Genomic DNA, 19,319 nt, shown 5'->3' on the forward strand with positions numbered 1-19,319 from the left:
CACTCATAGGTGGGAATTGAACAATGAGAACACATGGGCACAGGAAGGGGAACATCACACTCTGGGGACTGTTGTGGGGTGGGGGGAGGGGGGAGGGATAGCATTAGGAGATATACCTAATGCTAAATGGCGAGTTAATGGGTGCAGCACACCAGCATGGCGCATGTATACATATGTAACTAACCTGCGCATTGTGCACATGTACCCTAAAACTTAAAGTATAATAATAATTTTAAAAAAATAAAATAAAATACAGTTTTTCTTTTCCTCATTTGTTTTTTTAATTTCCCAAATAATACTGGGAAGCAAAATAAAGTACCTGCATTTCACCATTTCAAATATAATGGGAAGAGTTGGGTTTTTAAATCGTCCCTATTCCTTTCCAGTCTCTGCCTTTAAAAGAACATATTTTTGGCCGGGGGTGGTGGCTCATGCCTGTAATCCCAGCACTTTGGGAGGCCGAGGAGGGCGGATTGCCTGAGCTCAGGCGTTCGAGGCCAGACTGGCCCAACATGGTGAAACCCCATCTCTACTAAAAATACAAAAATTAGCCAGGCATGGTGGCGGGAGCCTGTAATCTCAGCTACTCGGGAGGCTGAGGCAGGAGAATTGCTTAAACCTGGGAGGCAGAGGTTGCAGTGAGCCAAGATTACACCGCTGCACTCCAGCCTGGGCGACAGAGGGGAGACTCCATCTCAAAAAAAAAGAACCTATCTTTATCTTTCCAAAAGAATAAACTAGTGGCCGGGGGCGGTGGCTCACGTCTGTAATCCCAGCACTTTGGGAGGCCAAGGTGGGCGGATTGCCTGAGCTCAGGAGTTGGCCACCAGCCTGGGCAACACGGTGAAACCCCGTCTCTACTAAAACACAAAAAATTAGCCAGGCGTGGTGGCATGCGCCTTTGGTCCCAGCTACTCGGGAGGCTGAGGCAGGAGAATTGCTTGAACCCAGGAGGTGGAGGTTGCAGTGAGCCAAGATCGGGCCACTGCACTCCAGCCTGGGCAACAGAGAGAGACTCTGTCTCAAAAAAAATAGCAAAATAACAAAATAAAATAAACTAGCATTTCAAGTCCATCTTAAAGGAGAGGAAAAAATATAAAAATAGTTTCCATGCATTTTTCATTTGAGCCTCAGTGAAGCAATAATATTTTAAAATTTTTTAAATTTTGTCATGTTTTAGTAAATTAATTTTTGCAGAAAGCTACATAAGGTTAAGCAAACAGTGTCAGACTCGCCAGGACACAACAGGCTTCTCATAAGCCATGACGCTTCAAAATACAAGCCTAAAAGAGTGGAATTGCTTCACGTTCGTGAAATTAAGGCTCCCTTGTTGTGTAAAGAATTTGTTTCTTCCATTTTTTATAGCAGCTCTGTGAAACTGGTTTGCTCTTAACAATAGAATTAACTTGTCAATATATTTTGGATGTACACGAACAGAAATAAGGACTAGAAATGCTAGCTTGCCCTTGCCGCTTGATGCAGAAGTCAACGGTGAGTGAACAAGGGTCAGAGGTGAAATAGCTCACGTGTCTGGCTAAAGAAATGGTAGTTGGCTACATGGTCAGCTCCCCAGAGCATGCCAGCTGTCAAAACATCTAGGAGCTGTCACAAAGGAGTGACAGGCAAAATATATAGTGATAAACTTTACACGTTCTAATCAGTAGGAAAAAATTGACAGTTATTTTAATGAATTACAAGATAAGCTTGTATTTATTTAACAAAACTATAACTTTTCCAACATTGATCCCGTGACTACAGTCTTCCTCCCAGGAGCTGAAATACTAATAGATCAATTACTGGCATAATTAGTCTCACCCCCACTCCTCACTCCATCAAAGGACTAATCATCTTTTTTTTTTTCTCCCGAAACAGGGTCTCACTCTGTCACCCCGGCTGGAGTGCAGTGGCGCGATCACAGCTCACTGCAGCCTCGACCTCCCTGGGCTCAGGTGATCCTCCCACCTCAGCCTCCCATGGGACCATAGATGCACACCACCACGCCGGCTAAGTTTTGTATTTTTTGTAGAGATGGGGTCTCGCTATATTGCCCAGGCTGGTCTTGAACTCCTGGACTCAAGCAATCTTCCTGCCTCAGCCTCCCAAAGCACTGAGATTATAGGCATGAACCACCGTGCCTGGCCTAATCATGTTTTAAATAGATTGTAGGCCAGGCGTGGTGGCTCACCCCTGTAATCCTAGCACTTTGAGAGACCAAGGTGGGTGGATCACCTGAGGTCAGGAGTTCGAGACCAGCCTGGCCAAGATGGTGAAACCCCATCTCTACTAAAAATACAAAAATTAGCCGGCATGGTGGCACGTGCCTCTAATCCCAGCTACTTGGGAAGCTGAGGCAGGAGAATCATTTGAACCCGGGAGGCGGAGGTTGCAGTGAGCCGAGATTACACCATTGCACTGCAGCCTGGGCAACAACAGTGAAACTCCACCTCAGAAAAAAATAATAATAAATAAATAAATAGGTTGTAGATAACACTAACATTTACAGATATTTTTGTAAACTTTTGCAGAAGTTTATCTAGAGAAGAGGAGTGAGGTAACCTGAAAAAGGTACTGGAAGAACTAGATGTGGAAATCGTGTTTAGGGCCAAAAAGAAGCAGTTTAAGAGCTTTGGAGGCCGGGCTCACACCTATAATCCCAGCACTTTGAGAGGCCAATGTGAGTGGATCACCTGAGGTCAGGAGTTGGATACCAACCTGGGCAACATGGCGAAACCCCGTCTCTACTGAAAACGCAAAAATATGTTGTGGTGGCAGGCACCCGTAATCCCAGTTACTCGAGAGGCTGAAGCAGGAGAATTGCTTGAACCCGGGAGGTGGAGGTTGCAGTGAGCCGAGATCGTGCCACTGCGCTCCAGCCATTTGCAGCATTGCCAAGTATGTAAAGCTCAGCTCCTAAGCTTTTTAAGACTCCGTCTCAAAAAATAAATAAATAAATAAATAAATATTTAAAAAATTTAAAAAAAGTTTGAACGGTGAATTGAAACTGGAACTGAAAGCCTCAGGACAAGGTGAGAGGTGCTGAGCTGAAGTGAGTAACGCGCTGGGCTTGAAATAACTCAGCGTCCGTAGTCCGTGCCCAGGGACCTGGAGTGGTTCCTGCGTGCTGCATGTCTGGCACCCCGTACTAGAGGGAGCAGAAGAGGGCATGAGCACACAAGGCACAGGCTTTGACCTTTGGAAGCCTATCCCACGGGAAATTTACTGAGGTGATAACAGAAGGAAGGGCCCATGTCTTGGGAGTGCTGTCATGGCCATGTTTCAGCACCATTATATAAAACACACACACACAGACACACACAGACACACACACACATACACACACAGACACACACACATACACACACAGACACACATACACACACACACACACTTTTTTTTTTTGAGATAGAGTCTCGCTCTGTCACAAAGGCTGGAGTGCAGTGGCACAATCCTGGCTCACTGCAACCTCCACCTCCCGGGTTCCAGTGATTCTCCTGTCTTGGCCTTCCAAGTAGCTGGGACTACAGGTGCACGCCACCACACCCAGCTAATTTTTGTATTTTTAGCAGAGACAGGGTTTCACCACGTTGGCCAGGCTGCTCTCAAACTCCTGATCTCAAATGATCTGCCCTCCTCAGCCTCCCGAAGTTCTAGGATTACAGGCGTGAGCCACCGCGTTCGGCCATAAACATATATAATTTTTTAAACCCTCCTAAATCATTGCAGTGTACCTTTGCCACCTACATGGCCATTAAGAACATCCCTGACCGAGCTGTTCCAGCTCCACCTTGCCAGCCGTGTGCAGCATTGCCAAGTATCTAAAGTTCAGCTCCTAAGCTCACCCCAAGCCAGCTCAGCACCTTCCAATTCTATGGAAAACACCTGGTAACTGAAGCGCAGAGCCTCAAAGGCAGCCTTGAATCCTGCCTTCTCCTCCACTTTCATCATCAGGCGCCAGGTTCTGTTTTTCCTTAGCACCTGCCCTTGTCTCTCCACATCTGTTGCTGCCACCCTCCCGGGGCTCTGGCAGTGTTGTTGGGGGATGGAGCGGCACGCTGCAGCGGCTCTCATCTCCCCTGCCCCAGCCCATCTCATGCCCTCAGAGGGATGAATCTTACCACATGACGCCTCTCAGGGCTGCCCCACAGCTTTCCCTAGGTGGAAACCTCCAATGCTGTCTATCACAGGGGCACAAATTCTTCAGTAAGTTGCTATATGTAAAGGGCTTTGTGGGCCAGACAGTATCTGTTGCAATGAACCAACTCTACTCTACTTTTATTTATTTTATGTATTTATTTATTTATGTATTTATTTATTTATTGAGACAGGGTCTTGCTCTGTCACCCAGGCTGGAGTCCAGTGATGTAATCACAGCTCACTGCAACCTGAACCTCCCAGGCTCAAGCGATCCTCCCACATCAGCCTCCCGAGTAGCTGGGACTACGGGCGTGCCCCCACCACACCCAGCTAATTTATTGTATTTTTTGTAGAGACAGGATCTCCCTAGGTTCCCCAGGCTGGTCTCGAACTCCTGGGCTGAAGCGATCCTCCCACCTCTGCCTCCCAAAGTGCTGGTGTTATAGGCGTGAGCCACCGCACCCGGCCAGGCTTTGTTCTTTATGGGGCTTATTTACATGGTTAAGGGTTTGCTCAGAGCTTGAGAACCTATTTATATTGTTCTCATATTTTGCAAATGTTTAAGGAAGCAAGAGAAAACTGCGAGTACAAAAGACTGATTTCAATTTTTAAAATTATCACTCTGAGAAAAGGACAATAGATATTTCTCAACCTGCTTAATTTCAGTGTGCATTAATCAGAGCGCTTTTATCTTAGCAGTGTTATTGCGCAGTTGTCTGAAATGAGAAAATAAATGGGGTTTAGGAGGAGTTCACATGCATTGTAGAAACTAAAAGTCAGGCTGTCTGGTCAAAAGTCTCAGCCTTGCCACTAATTAGCTGTGTCACTCAAGCGTCTGAACTTCGTTTTCCTTATCTGTCAAATGAAAAGTTTGGACAGATCCAGCGGGACGAAGATGAACACAAAATGCACGCCCTGTGGGAAACGTGATGTATTTATTTGCTTATACGTCCCGCTCTCCTCCCAGACTGAAGCTCCCATTGCTAAGGTAGCACCTCCTGCATAGCTGGTGTTTACTGAGTGGATCATTCAATACTTGTAAGTAATATCCGTGTCTGATATGTAACAAAGCTGCAAAAAAAAAGGAGAGAGGGCATTAAATTCACTTAATAGGGCATATCCAGGTTGCTGCATGCTATGACAGGGAGACCGGCAGATTGGTACCATAGCGCTTGCTGCTAGTTTTAGCCCTTAATTTAATTTGCTGTATGATCAGCTGGGTGTGGTGGCTCATTTCTATAATTCCAGTACTTTGGGAGGCTGAGACTTGAGCCCAGGAGTTTGAGACCAGCCTGGACAACCCAGTGAGACCCCATCTCTACAAAAAAAAAAAAAAAAAAAAAAAAAATTAGCCAGGCGTGGTGGTGCACGCCTGTAGTCCCAGCTACTCTGGAGGCTGAAGTGGGAAGATCGCTTGAGCTGGGGAGGTTGAGGCTGCAGTGAGCTGTGATCGCACCACTGAACTCTAGCCTGGGTGACAGAGCAAGACCCTGTCTGAAAAAATAACAGTAATAATAATTTGGCCAGGCGCAGTGGCTCGAGCCTGTAATCTCAGCACTTTGGGGGGCCAAGGTGAGCAGATCACCTGAGGTCAGGAGTTCGAGACCAGCCTGACCAACATCGTGAAACCCCGTCTCTACTAAAAATACAAAATTAGCCAGCCATGGTGGCCCACGTCTGTAATCCCAGTTACTCAGGAGGCTGAGGCAGGAGAATCGCTTGAACCTGGGAGGCACAGGTTGCAATGAGATGAGATCATACCATTGCACTCCAGCCTGGGCAACAAGAGCAAAACTCCATCTCAAAAAAATAAATATAAATAAAGTAATAATAATTTGCTGTAAGATCTTAGAAGTTACTTCTCTAGAACCTTAAAACAATGTGTAAAATGTAGATAAACATGACTCCCTTAAAAAGCTCATAAAGGTCAAATTTAGCATACTCTGAAATAATGGATGGGAAAATATGAAAGGCTACCTTCTGTGGATAACTGTTACTAACGTGCATCAGAGTGCACCTGCTGAACTGGCTTTACCATTCATTCCCCTCTTTCAGTTCGTATTTTCCCTGAATTAAGCACACCCACAGCTCACAAAGTGGGAAATTCTTTCCCTTGTATTGGTTTCTAACACTTTTAACATCACATTTTCGCCAGGCATGCCAGTGCTGTAATCCCAGCACTGTGGGAGGCCGAGGCGGGAAGATCGCTTGATCCCAGGAGTTCGAGACCAGCCTTGGCAACATGGCAAAACACCGTCTCCACAAAATCAAAAAATCAGCTGGGTGTGGTGTGTGTGCCTGTAATCCCAGCACTTTGGGAGGCTGCAGTGGGAGGATCCCCAGAGCCCAGAGCCCAGCAGTTCAAGGTTGCAGTGAGCCGTGATCGCACCACTGCACTCCAGCCTGGGCCACACAGCAACATCCTGTCTCATAAAATATATATAATACATATTTTTTTTTCTCCACCTTTTTCTTCTTTTTTTCAGGAGGCATCTCAATTGTTTCTTTCTTTTTTTTTTTTTTATGAGACAGAGTCTTGCTCTGTCGCCAAGCTGGAGTGCAATGGCGCGATCTCAGCTCACTGCAACTTCCGCCTCCTGGGTTCACGCCATTCTCCTACCTCAGCCTCTCAAGTAGCTGGGATTACAGGCATGGGCCACCACGCCCAGCTAATTTTTTGTATTTTTAGTAGAGACAGGGTTTCACCATGTTGGACAGAATGGTCTCGATCTCTTGACCTCGTGATCCGCCTGCGTCAGCCTCTCAAAGTGTTGGAATTACAGGCGTCAGCCACGACGCCCAACCAATTTTTTCTTAAAAACCAGAAAATCTTCCTCAGTATGTAGTAGTCCCAGCTACTCAGGAGGCTGAGGCAGGAGAATCGCTTGAACCCGGGAGGCTGAGGTGGTTGCAGTGAGCCGAGATCAAGTCATTGCACTCCAGCCTGGGCGACAGAGTGAGATTCCGCCTCAAAAAAAAAAAAAAAAAAAAAAAAAAAAAATTAAATTACAAGTCCTCTCATTTCACTTGTAAATTCTCGTTTGAAGTGTAGACAAGTGTTAAACTATTTCACCAGCACATGAGGCAAAACAACTTTATAATGTGACTTTGATCAACCTTTGAGGTTAAAATTTTACTTGGTAATGTTTCCTAAAGAATTAAAATAGATTTTCTAAGAGGCAGAATAAACAGGTGAATAAAATTCTGGCCTACAACATGTGCAGTGTGGATGAAAGCAACATGAGCTCCCGTGGGAACATGGTGCTAATCTTGAAAAAATTACTTTATGAATTGTTAGATGCTTTTGGGACCCTGTATTTGTGTTATCAGCAAATAAAGAATTGATTCTCTCTAGGAATATTAGCCACAGTAAAATGTTCTAGACATCTCTTTATTAATTAAACAAGAGAAAAGGTAATTGTAGTCTCTGCTAGGTCCCTTAAATCATTTCCTTTTTTAAATGTCTTTTTATTTTGAGACAGCGTCTCATTCTGTTGTCCAGGCTGGAGTGCAGTGGCACGAACATGGCTCATTGTAGCCTTGAACTCCTGGGCTCGGGTGATCCTTCCGTCGTGGCCTCCCGAGTAGCTGAAATTACAGGCATGCACCACTGTGCCCAGCTAAGATTTTTTAGTTGAGATGGAGTCTCACTCTGTCGCCCAGGGTGGAGTGCAGTGGCACGATCTCTGCTCACTGCAACCTCTGCCACCTGAGTTCAAGCGATTCTCGTGCCTCAGCCTCCCAAGTAGCTGGGACGACAGGCATGCACCACCACACTCAGTTATTATTATTATTATTATTATTATTATTTTGTATTTTTAGTAGAAAGGGGATTTCGTCAAGTTGCTCAGGTCGTTCTCAAACTCCTGACCTCAGGTGATCTGCCCGCCTTGGCCTCCCAGCGTGCTGGGATCACAGGTGTGAGCCACTGCGCCCGGCTGTACCCGGCTAATTTTTGTATTTTTTTGTACAGACAGGGTTTTGTCATGTTGCCTGGGCTAGTCTCAAACTCCTGGGCTCAAGCCATCTGCCTGTCTCGGCCTCCCAAAGTGCTGGGATTTCAGGTGTGAACCACTGCAGTGGCCTGTTATTGTTATTTTTAGTAGAGATAAGGCATTGCTACGTTGCCCAGGCTGGTCTCAAACTCCTGGCTCAAGCAGTCCTCCCACATCGGCCTCCCAAAGCTCTGGGATTATAGGCGTGAGCCACTGCGCCTGGCCTTGGCATCCTGTATCTGCCAACTGTGAGGCAGATGCAGCGGCTGTTGGGAGAAGGTAGTGATGTGGGGGAGAAATAGAATACTAAAACGAACCCCACAGGAGCCAAAGCGACCACTGATTCACAAACAATCTAAGGATCCTTTCTTTCTTTCCTTTTTTTTTTTTTTTGAGACCAAGTCTCGCTCTGTTGCCCAGGCTGGAGTGCAATGGTGTGATCTTGGCTCACTGCAACCTCCGCCTCCTGGGTTCAAGCAATTCTCTTGCCTCAGCCTCCTGAGTAGCTGGGATTACAGGTGCCCGCCACCACGCCCAGCTAATTTTTTTGTATTTTTAGTAGAGATAGGGTTTCACCATCTTGGTCAGGCTGGTCTTGAACTCCTGACCTCAGGTGATCTACCTGCCTCTGCCTCCCAAAGTGCTGGGATTACAGGCGTGAGCCACCATGCCCAGCCACCTGGCCTTTATTTTTAAATTGTGATAAAATATGCTAACATGCTTGAGCCCAGGAGTTTGAGACCAGCCTGGGAAACGTTAGTGAGACCCTGTTGCTACCAAAAAAAAAAAAAAAAAAAAAAGCATAACAAAATGTACCACTGAAACTTTTTTTTTTTTTTTTTTTGAGACGGAATCTCACTCTGTCACCCAGGCTGGAGTACAGTGGCGTGATCTCGGCTCACTGCAACCTCCACCTCCCGGGTTCAAGCGATTCTCCTGCCTCAACCTCCCGAGTAGCTGGGATTACAGGCATCTGCCACCACGCCTGGCTAATTTTTTGTATTTTTAGTATAAACGGGATTTTACCATGTTGGCCAGCCTGGTCTCGACCTCACGACCTCAGGTGATCCACCCGCCTCGGTCTCCCAAAGTGCTGGGATTACAGGCGTGAACCGCCGCGCCAGGCCGGCCGAAACCATTTTTAAGGGCGTAAGTCAGTGTCATTATGTACATTAATAAGGTTGTATCACCATCATCATTGTATATTTCCAGAATGTTTCCACCATCCCAAATAGAATCAATCTTTAATACTCAAATAGTTTAAAATTAAAACAAAGAACACTGAGACGAAGATAAACTAAATCCAGCTGGGCAACTTTTTCTTCTGAATAGGCGGACTCTCAGTATCATATCAAACATATATTCGTGAACATATATTCGTGCTGCAAACTCTGGAAGCACTAACCGAAGCAGATAAAGGCTTTTCAGAGGTTAATGGCCCGTGATGAGTCTTGCAACTAGACCCTGAATCCATCATTCCTGATTCTCACTCCTAATGACATTTTACTGGGTTGTCCAATGGGTTAATAAATGAAAAATTATATTAAAACTTATAAATGCAACATGTACCCTCTATCAATATTTCCCATCATAAAATAATACTTTAAAAGTGAATTTGAGCCAGCTGCAGTGGCTCACACCTGTAATCCCAGCACTTTGGGAGACCGAGGTGGGTGGATCACCTGAGATCAGGAGTTGGAGACCAGCCTGGCCAACATGGTGAAACCCCGTCTCTACTAAAAATACAAAAATTAGCTGGGCGTGGTGGCACGTGCCTGTAATCCCAGCTACTCAGGAGGCTGAGGCAGGAGAATCACTTGAACCCGGAGGTGGAGGTTACAGTGAGCCAAGATCAAGCCATTGCACTCCAGCCTGGGCAACAAGAGCAAAACTCCAACTCAAGAAAAAAGAAAAACAAAGTGAATTTGGGCTGAATGCGACGGCTCATGCCTGTAATCCCAGCACTTTGGAAAGCCGAGGAGGGAGGATCAGTTGAGCCCAGGAGCTTGAGTTCCACCTGGGCAACAGAGTGAGACCCCATCTCTATTTTAAAAAATGCAAAAATTAGCCTGGTGTGGTGTAGCTTGTCTGTAGTCCCAGCTACTCAGGAGGCTGAGGTAGGAGGATCGTTTGAGCCCAGGAGGTTGAGGCTACAGTTAGCTGAAATTGTGCCACTGCCCTCCAGCCTGGGCAACAGAATGAGATCCTGTCTCAAAAAAAAAAAAAAAAAGAAACTGAATTTATATGGAATCACTTTATATGTGACATTTTAACGTCTTTTCTCTATAGTTATTGTACAAAGAATACCTTTTTTTTCCAAAAAATTTTCAAGAAAAAAACATTTTCAGGTTTTTCCACAGACTTACAAATATGAGACCGCTGCAACAAATGTATCTTGCTTATTTGGGAGCCTGGCAAAACATGAATGAAACGTTGTATGCAGTCTCTTTTTCTATTGGTCGATGGCTGAAAGCGTTTGAAACAACCTGATCGGCGATTGGTATTGTGTAAGACAGTGACCTAAAAACAGCCTGTCAGTTCCCTGCCATCCCATTTTTCAACAGCAGGGTGTGATCATAATGGGCTTTATTGACACCGTAAATCTGAGAACACGGATGGTATCCATTTCCAGTTGTTTAATTGAAGAAATGAAAGATCTTGCAATGTGGAGTTGATATGGAGAGTTTGTCAAGCTACAATAAAATTTTGCAAGAGCTGTGACCTTGGGTCAGAAAATGACTGATCAAGAGGGAACGTTTTGTCATACTGTAGAAGTGACTGTATTAACTTATTTTATTCTTAGCTCTAATGCCAACGGAGAGAACGAATTGCTTCTGACTGCTTTCTGTTTCAACCCAGAGTGACTCTGTGGGCAAATCAATACAAGTATCGTCTAAATAAGCTATGACTAAATAATAAAATATGATAAACTTTTATTATTTATTTATTTTGAGACAGTTTCGCTCTTGTGGCCCAGGCTGGAGTGCAATGGTGCGATCTCTGCTCACTGCAACCTCCGCCTCCCGGGTTCAAGCGATTTTCCTGCCTCAGCCTCCCGAGTAGCTGGGATTCCAGGCATGTGCTATCACACCCGGCTAATTTTTGTTTTTTCAGTAGAGACGGAATTTCGCCATGTTGGCCATGCTGGTCTTGAACTCCTGGTCTCAAGTGATCCTGGCCTGAACTTTTCAAAGTGCTAGGATTACAGGTGTGAGCCACTGCACCCAGCCTGTTTTCCATCTTCTTAATGTGATGGGGGTCTCATAAGGGTGAACAGGTGGGCGTGAGCAACCTGGACGCAAACAGGTGAAGCCACAGCAAATCGCAGACAGTCCCTGGCTTTCCTGGGTTTGGAAACTTTATTTAGGATGTTTGACACAGTTGAGTGTAAAAGAATGATACATTTTTCTCACAACTTCTAAGATTTGAGAAGTGCTGAAAGCCCTAGAGAGGTGAACGAGAATTGTGGTGTCTATTAAAATGCAGTGTGAGATCATCTATGATTCATTTATATAAGATTTAAAAATAAGCAAAACGAATACATAGCTTTACAAGTTCCAGTCGTGGTTACTCTTGCTGAGGAGGGAGTAGGCAGAGGAAGGGGAGTGAGGGGGGTTCTGGGGTGCTGGTTACCTTCTGTTCCTTGGTCTGAGCAATGGTAAATGGTCCCCTTTGTGAAAATTCATTGAGTTGTACACTGATGGCTTGGGCACTTCTTTCTATGTGTGTAATATTCAATACATTTTTTGAAAATGTAAAAATGGGCCAGACACAGTGGTTCATGCCTGTAATCCTAGCACTTTGGGAGGTGGAAGTGGGTGGATTGCTTGAGCTCAGGAGTTTGAGACCAGCCTGGGCGACATGGTGAAATCCCATCTCTACAAAAAATAGCCAGGCGTGGTGGCTCACCTGTAGTCCCATCTACTTGGGAGCCTGAGGTGGGACAATCACCTGAGCCCAGGGAAATTGAGGCTGCAGTGAGCTGTGATTGTGCCGCTGCACTCCAGCCTGGGTGACAGAGCAAGACCTTGTCTCAAAAAAAAAAAAAAAAAAAAAAAAAAAAAGGGCTGGGCACGGTGGCTCATGCCCGTAATCCCAGCACTTTGGGAGGCTGAGCCAGGCAGATCACCTGAGATCGGGAGTTCGAGACCAGCCTGGCCAACATGGAGAAACCCCGTCTCTACTAAAAATACAATATTAGCCAGGAGTGGTGGTGCATGGTGCTCACACCTGTAATCCCAGCTACCCGGAGGCTGAGGCAGGAGAATCGCTTGAACTCAGGAGGCGGAGGTTGCAGTGAGCCGAGATCGTGCCACTCCACTGGGCAACAAAAGCAAAACTCCGTCTCAAAAAAATAAATAAATAAATAAAAATGTAGTATAGAAGAATCTTAGTCAGTCCTTTACAGAAAGTTGATATGAGAATTATCTAATAGAATTTTTAAAATAGATGTTATTTTTTAGAAGAGTTTTAGATTTATAGAAAAATTGAGAAGCTAGTTCAGGGAGTTTCTCTATGCCCTACGCCCAGTTTCCCCTATTATCAACATATTAGTGTGGGCCAGGCACAGGGGCTTACGCCTGTCATCCCAGCACTTTGGGAGGCCGAGGCGGGCGGATCATCTGATGTCAGGAGTTCGAGACCAGCCTGATCAACATGACAAAACCCCATCTCTATAAAAATACAGAAAATTAGCCAGGCGTGGTGGTGGGTGCCTATAATCCCAGCTGCTTGGGAGGCTGAGGCAGGAGAATCGCTTGAACCTGGGATGCAGTGGTTGTAGTGAGCCGAGATCTCGCTACTGCACTCCAGCCTGGGCTGACAGAGTAAGACTCTGTCTCAAAAAAAAAAAAAAAAAAAATTTAACTGGGAGCCCTACATTTTATCTGACAACCTGGGCTCAGGACCTCCCCCAGCAAGACCTGGGACACCCTGCCTCTGTGACTTCCTCACCAAAGCTCAGCAAGCCCAGCATTCTGGATTTCTTCCAGTGCTGGGAACAATTCAAGCTCTTTCCCGGCCCAGGTCCTTTGCGCAGCATGTTCTATATTGCTGCAACTCTCTTCACACGCCTGGCTCCTTCTCACTCACGAGGTTTCAGCTTGAATGTCTCCTCCTTAGAACGCCCTCTCCTGAGCCAGCTGTGGTGGCTCCCCTGTAGTCCCAGCTACTTGGGAGGCTGAGGCGGGAAGATCACTTGAGCACAGGAGTTCCAGGCTGCAGTGACCCATGATGGCATCACTACACTCCAGCCTGAGTGATAGAGCGAGACTCTGTCTCTAAAAAAAATAATAATTAATTAACTAAAAATTAAAAAGGGCCGGGCAAGGTGGCTCACGCCTGTAATTCTAGCACTTTGGGAGGCCGACGTCGGGGAGAACACTTAAGCCCAGGAGTTTGAGACCAACCTAGGCAACATAGCGAGACCGCATCTCTACAAAATAAGATGTGAAGTTTTCATTTAACATCATCAGTGGACCTTTGGAAACTGACTTTAAGCAAAACGAAGTAAAACGGGTCTTCAAATTAGGTTGTTCGTTGTTTCATTGTAATGTTAATGAGGAAAAAATAGTTTTTGTTACACGTCGTTTTGCTTAAAGTTGCAGTCTCCAAAAGCCTATAGTGAGGACTGGCTGTAATTAGTGAAGACGAGGACGTGCTGGATTCGAGCAGGCTCTGCCGCCAACGGCTGATGCTGTAGAAGAAGAACATGCGAGGCCCAGCATGGTGGCTCACGCCTGTAATCCCAGAACTTTGGGAGGCTGAGGTGGGTGGATCACCTGGGGTCGGGAGTTCGAGACCAGCCTGACCAACATGGCGAAACCCCGTCTCTACTAAAAATACAAAATAAGCCGGGCGTGGTGGCGCATGCCTGTAATCCCAGCTATTTGGGAGGCTGAGGCAGGAGAATCACTTGAACCTGGGAGGCGGAGGTTGTGGTGTGCCAAGATTGCGCCACTGCACTCCAGCCTGGCAACAAGAACAAAACTCCGTCTCAAAAAAACAAACAAACAAACAAAAAAAAACACACTAGGCACAGTGGCTTACGCCTGTAATCCCATCACTCTGGGAGGCCGAGGTGGGTGTATCACGAGGTCAGGAGATCGAGACCCTCCTGGCTAACACCGTGAAACCCTGTCTCTACTAAAAATATAAAAAATTAGCCGGGTGTGGTGGCGGATGCCTGTAGTCTCAGCTACTTGGGAGGCTGAGGCAGGAGAATGGTGTGAACCCGGGAGGCGGAGGTTGCAGTGAGCCGAGATTGTGCCACTGCACTCCAGCCTGGGCGACAGAGCGAGACTCCATCTCAAAAAAAAAAAAAAAAACCAGAAGGGCATGTGGATTGGGTATGGTGGTTCACGCCTGTAATCTCAGCATTTAGGGAAGCTAAAGTAGGCAGATCGCATGAGCTAGGAGTTCCAGACCAACCTGGGCAACTTAGTGAGACCCTGTCTCTAAAAACACAAAAATAAATGAAATTAGCCAGGCATGCTGGCGAGCACTTGTAGTACAAGCTACGCGGGGGACTGAGGCAGGAGGATCACTTGAGCCCAGGAATTTGAGGTTGCAGTGAGCCGTAATTGTACCACTGCACTTCACTTCAGCCAAGACCTCATCTCAAAAACAAAATAAAATTTAATGTAATTTTTTTTTTTTTTTTTTTTTTAGAAGGAGCCCCAGGTTGGAGTGCAGTGGTGTGATCTCGGCTCACTGCAGCCTCCGCCTCCCAGGTTCAAGCAATTCTTCTGCCTCAGCCTCCCAAGTAGCTGGGATTACAGGCATACCACCATGCCGACAAATTTTTTTATTTTTAGTAGAGATGGGGTTTCACCATGTTGATCAGGCTGGTTTCAAACTCCTGACCTCAAGTGATCCGCCAGCCTTGGCCTCCCAAAGTGCTGGAATTACAGGCACGAGCCACCGCCCCTGGCCTCTATTACATTCTTAAAATTAAGTTATGTCAGCCAGCCACGGTGGCTCACACCTGTAATCCCAGCACTTTGAGAGGCCAAGGCACGCGGATCACAAGGTCAGGAGTTCGAGACCAGCCTGACCAATATGGTGAAACCCCATCTCTATTAAAAATACAAAAATTAACCAGGTGTGGTGACGCGTGCCTGTAATCCCAGCTACTCAGGAAGCTGAGGCAGAAAGTCGCTTGAATCCGGGAGGCGGAGTTTGCAGTAAGCCGAGATCGCACCATTGCACTCCAGCGTGGGTGACAGAGCAAGGCTCCATCTCAAAAACAAACAAAAAAATTAAGTTATGTGGAATTATATTTTCCTAGGCATCCAGAACCTTCCAACATGAATTCATGGTAAAGGAAACACCTAAATATTGTTTCTGGCAATCTCCTGTTTTGTAAAGTCTGTGTTAAACTTTTCTTCCCTGAATAGCATTGAAATCACTGTAGAACACATAGATTTGGTGTGAGATGGCTTCATTATGAACGAGTTCCCGTTTATCGTGTCAAAGTCAAGCCATTGTGCAGCCAGGTACGGATGGGCCAACTGCTGATCCATGGTGGAGAAGGTGGAGAAGAGCGATGGAGTTATCAGCGAAATCAGAGCTGCCTCGGTGGGTTTCGAATCAGAAATTCCCAAGGGTAACCCTACAGTGAGTGCATAAAGCAACTCAGTGTAATCACTAGCATACAACTTCTGTACAATTTGCATAAGATGCACAGGTTGCAATTTGGTTTCAGACTTTTTCTTTCTTTTTTTTTTTTTTTTTTTGAGACAGGGTCTGGCTCTGTTGCCCAGGCTGGAGTGCACTGGTGTGATATCGGCTCACTGCAACCTCTGCCTCCTGGGCTCAAGCCATCTTCCCATCTCAGCCTCTCAAGTAGCGGGGACTACAGGCACACACCACCACAGCTGGCTAATTTTTGTATTTTTTGCAGAGAAAGGATTTTGCCATGTTGCCCAGGTTGGTCTTGAACCCTTGAGCTCAAGCGATCCTCTGGCCTCAGCCTCCCAAAGTGCTGGGATTACAGGCATGAGCCACCACGCCCAGCCTGGTTTCAGACTTTTATAAATAAAGTGTGTATTATTTCCTCTAAATAGCTTGATTGTTTTTCTTTCCTTTTTTTTTTTTTTTTTTTTTTTTTTTGAGACAGAGTCTCACTTTGTCACCCAGGCTGGAGTGCAGTGGCGCGATCTTGGCTCACTGCAGCCTCAACCCCCCAAGCTCAAGCAATCCTCCTGCCTCAGCCACCTGAGTAGCTGAGACTACAGGCATGCGCCATCACACCCGGCTAAGTTTTATATTTTTAGTAGAGACAGGGGCTTCACTATGTTGGCCAGGCGGGTCTCAATCTCCTGACCTCAAGTGATCCACCCACCTCGGCCTCCCAAAGTGCTGGGATTACAGGCGTGAGCCACCGCACCCAGCCCTAAATTGGGTTTTTTGTTACAGGTGGATGGAGCTGAATTCCTGAGGAAAAGCTCAACTCAGCTATGAACGGATCTTGTTCCTCCTTATCAAGGGATCCCTGAGGAGAACGCTGGGCGTGTCCTCCTTTGGTCCAGCCTGGGTTGCAGCTTCGATGCTCCCTCTGCGCAGGGCGGAAGGTACCTGCAGACTGCCCATCTGTACCCCTGGGATTTAGGGGACACCTGATGAAGTATTTGCGTTTAATCATCATCTTGATGCGGACGCTTTTAGGAGCAATGACTGAGACTGGGAGGGATTATAAATAAACACTCAAATGACAGGAAATCTTCAGCTGTCTTCCACCATCACTCTTCTAAAACATGAGTGCCTCATCTCGATAACGAAATAATGTCAGTGCATCCTGAGAGCATGTGGCTCACGTCTCCATTCGAGGCTGTGCACATTTAACCACGCTGTTTTGAATATTAGACTCTTTTATCAGATCTTCCAACCATCCACTTTCCGCTGCTCACAGACCTTGGGTTTCAGAGAAAAGGCTCCTGGATTTCAATGCAATCCATTATCTTCTGGGGACACATGAGGCAAGCAACCTATGGGAGGCTTTTTTCTCTTTTTTCTTTTTTCTTTGCCTTAAAAAAAAAATCTTTTGTTGGAGTTTGCTTCACTAGTAGGAAAGCTGACACCTGTGTAGACAGGTTGTCTGCACCCACTCACAAATTCATTCATGCGTTATGTGCTTTTTGGAGCCGGCGTTGCCCTCATCTTTGAGGAGCTCACAAGTGGAAGGGAGGGGAGTGTCCACGCAGTGGACGTCCCCAATGGCTTAGTTACATTTGGTTCGGGGTTAGGAAGTAAAGCAAAAACAGGGCTTGGTTTAGCACTGCTCCCAAGTTGCTGACATGTTTTTTTTTACTAATCATCCCTTAAAAAAAGAATCAGGAGGTCGGGTGCAGTGGCTCACGCCTGTAATCCCAGCACTTTGGGAGGCCGAGGCGGGCAGATCACCTGAGGTCAGGAGTTCAAGACTAGCCTGGCCAACATGGTGAAACCCCGTCTCTACTAAAATACAAAAATTAGCCGGGGGTGGTAGCGCACACCTGTAATCCCAGTTATGCAAGAGGCTGAGGCAGGAGAATCGCTTGAACCCAGGAGGCGGAGATTGCAGTGAGCCAAGCCAAGATCACGTCATTGCACTCAAGCCTAGGCGACAGAGCAAGACTCGGTCTAAAAAATTAAAAAATAAGAATCAGGCTGGGTATGGTGGTTCACACCTGTAATCCCAGCACCTTGGGAAGCCAAGACAAGAGGATCACTTGAGCCCAGGAATTTGAGACCAACCTGGGCAACATAGCAAGCCCTCATCTCTTAAAAAAAGTTAAGAGAAAAAAAAAGTTAAAACTTTAGCCAGGCATGGTGGTGCACACTTGTAGTCCCAGCTACTTGGGAGGCTGAAGTGAGAGAATCGTTTGAGCCCATGATTTCGAATTCCACATGATCAATTGCAAACTGATTTTTTTTTTTTTTTTTTAGATGGAGTCTCACTCTGTCGCCCAGGCTGGAGTGTAGTGGTGCAATCTCGGCTCAATGCAACCTCCGCCTTCTGGGATCAAGCGATTCTCCTGCTCACAAGTAGCTGGGACTACAGGCAGCCGCCAACATGACTGGCTAATTTTTGTATTTTTGGTAGACATGGGGTTTCACCATATTGACCAGGCTGGTCTCGAATTCCTGACCTTGCTATCCGCCTGCCTCAGCCTCCCAAAGGGCTGGGATTACAGGCGTGAGCCACCGCGCCTGGCCAGTGATTTTCATTTTTTTTTTTTTTGGTTATCAGTATTTTCTTTTTTTTATTATTTATTTTATTGTATTATTATTATACTTTAAGTTTTAGGGTACTATACTGATTTTATACCCAACTCATTCCAGGATTCTTGCAACACACTATGTTGATGTACAAAGATGAATAAGACATGGTCTCAGCTGGGTGCGGTGGCTCACGCCTGTCATCCCAGCACTTTGGGAAGCTGAGATGGGCAGATCATGAGGTCAGGAGATCGAGACCATCCTGGCTAACACGGTGAAACCCCATCTCTATTAAAAATACAAAAAATTAGCCAGGCGTGGTGGCACATGCCTGTAGTCCCAGCTACTTGGGAGGCTGAGGCAGGAGAATCACTTGAACCCAGGAGGCAGAGGTTGCAGTGAGCCGAGATTGCGCCACTGCACTCCAGCCTGGGCGACAGAGCAAGACTCCATCTCAAAAAAAAAAAAAAAAGACATGGTCTTACTGATCAGAGGGTAAAGCAGGGAAAATTTGGGTTGCCCCATTATCAAGCAACAAGTAGCATTCCCGGGACTTGTATGCAAAGATGAGAAAGCCTGGGAGATGTGATGTGCAGATACAGTACAGGCTGTGTTGGCTTGTAGAAAAAGACAGAATAGCTGGGTGCAGTGGCTCACATCTGTAATCCCAGCACTTTGGGAGGCCGAGGTGGGCAGATCACCTGAGGCCAGGAGTTTGAGACCAGCCTGGCCAACATGGCAAAACCCCATCTCTACTAAAAATACAAAAATTAGCCTGCGTGGTGACGAGTGCCTGTAATCCCAGCTACTCGGGAGGCTGAAGCAGGAGAATCAATTGAACCCAGGAGGTAGGTGGAGGTTGCAGTGAGCCAAGATCGTGCCACTGCACTCCAGCCTGGGCAACAGAGCGAGACTCTGTCTCAGAAAAAGAAAATGAAAAAGACATGCTTAAATTTTAGCTTCCATTTCTCATCTTCTAAAGCCATGCTT

General features: G+C 46.2%; 1 long non-coding RNA gene across 1 annotated transcript in view; it reads left to right on the forward strand.

Moving 5' to 3' along the window:
* LOC129015951 (uncharacterized) overlaps positions 1 to 16,847 on the forward strand; it is a 33,402-nt gene extending 16,555 nt beyond the window's left edge. The window contains exons 2-3 of the long non-coding RNA XR_008494696.2: positions 15,527 to 15,707; positions 16,548 to 16,847. This is a non-coding gene — a long non-coding RNA (uncharacterized LOC129015951). The remainder of the gene's footprint in view (positions 1 to 15,526; positions 15,708 to 16,547) is intronic.
* The last annotated feature ends 2,472 nt before the right edge of the window (positions 16,848 to 19,319 follow it).

The sequence above is a fragment of the Pongo pygmaeus genome, chromosome 18, assembly GCF_028885625.2.
Source record: "Pongo pygmaeus isolate AG05252 chromosome 18, NHGRI_mPonPyg2-v2.0_pri, whole genome shotgun sequence".
Taxonomy (NCBI): Eukaryota; Metazoa; Chordata; class Mammalia; order Primates; family Hominidae; genus Pongo; species Pongo pygmaeus.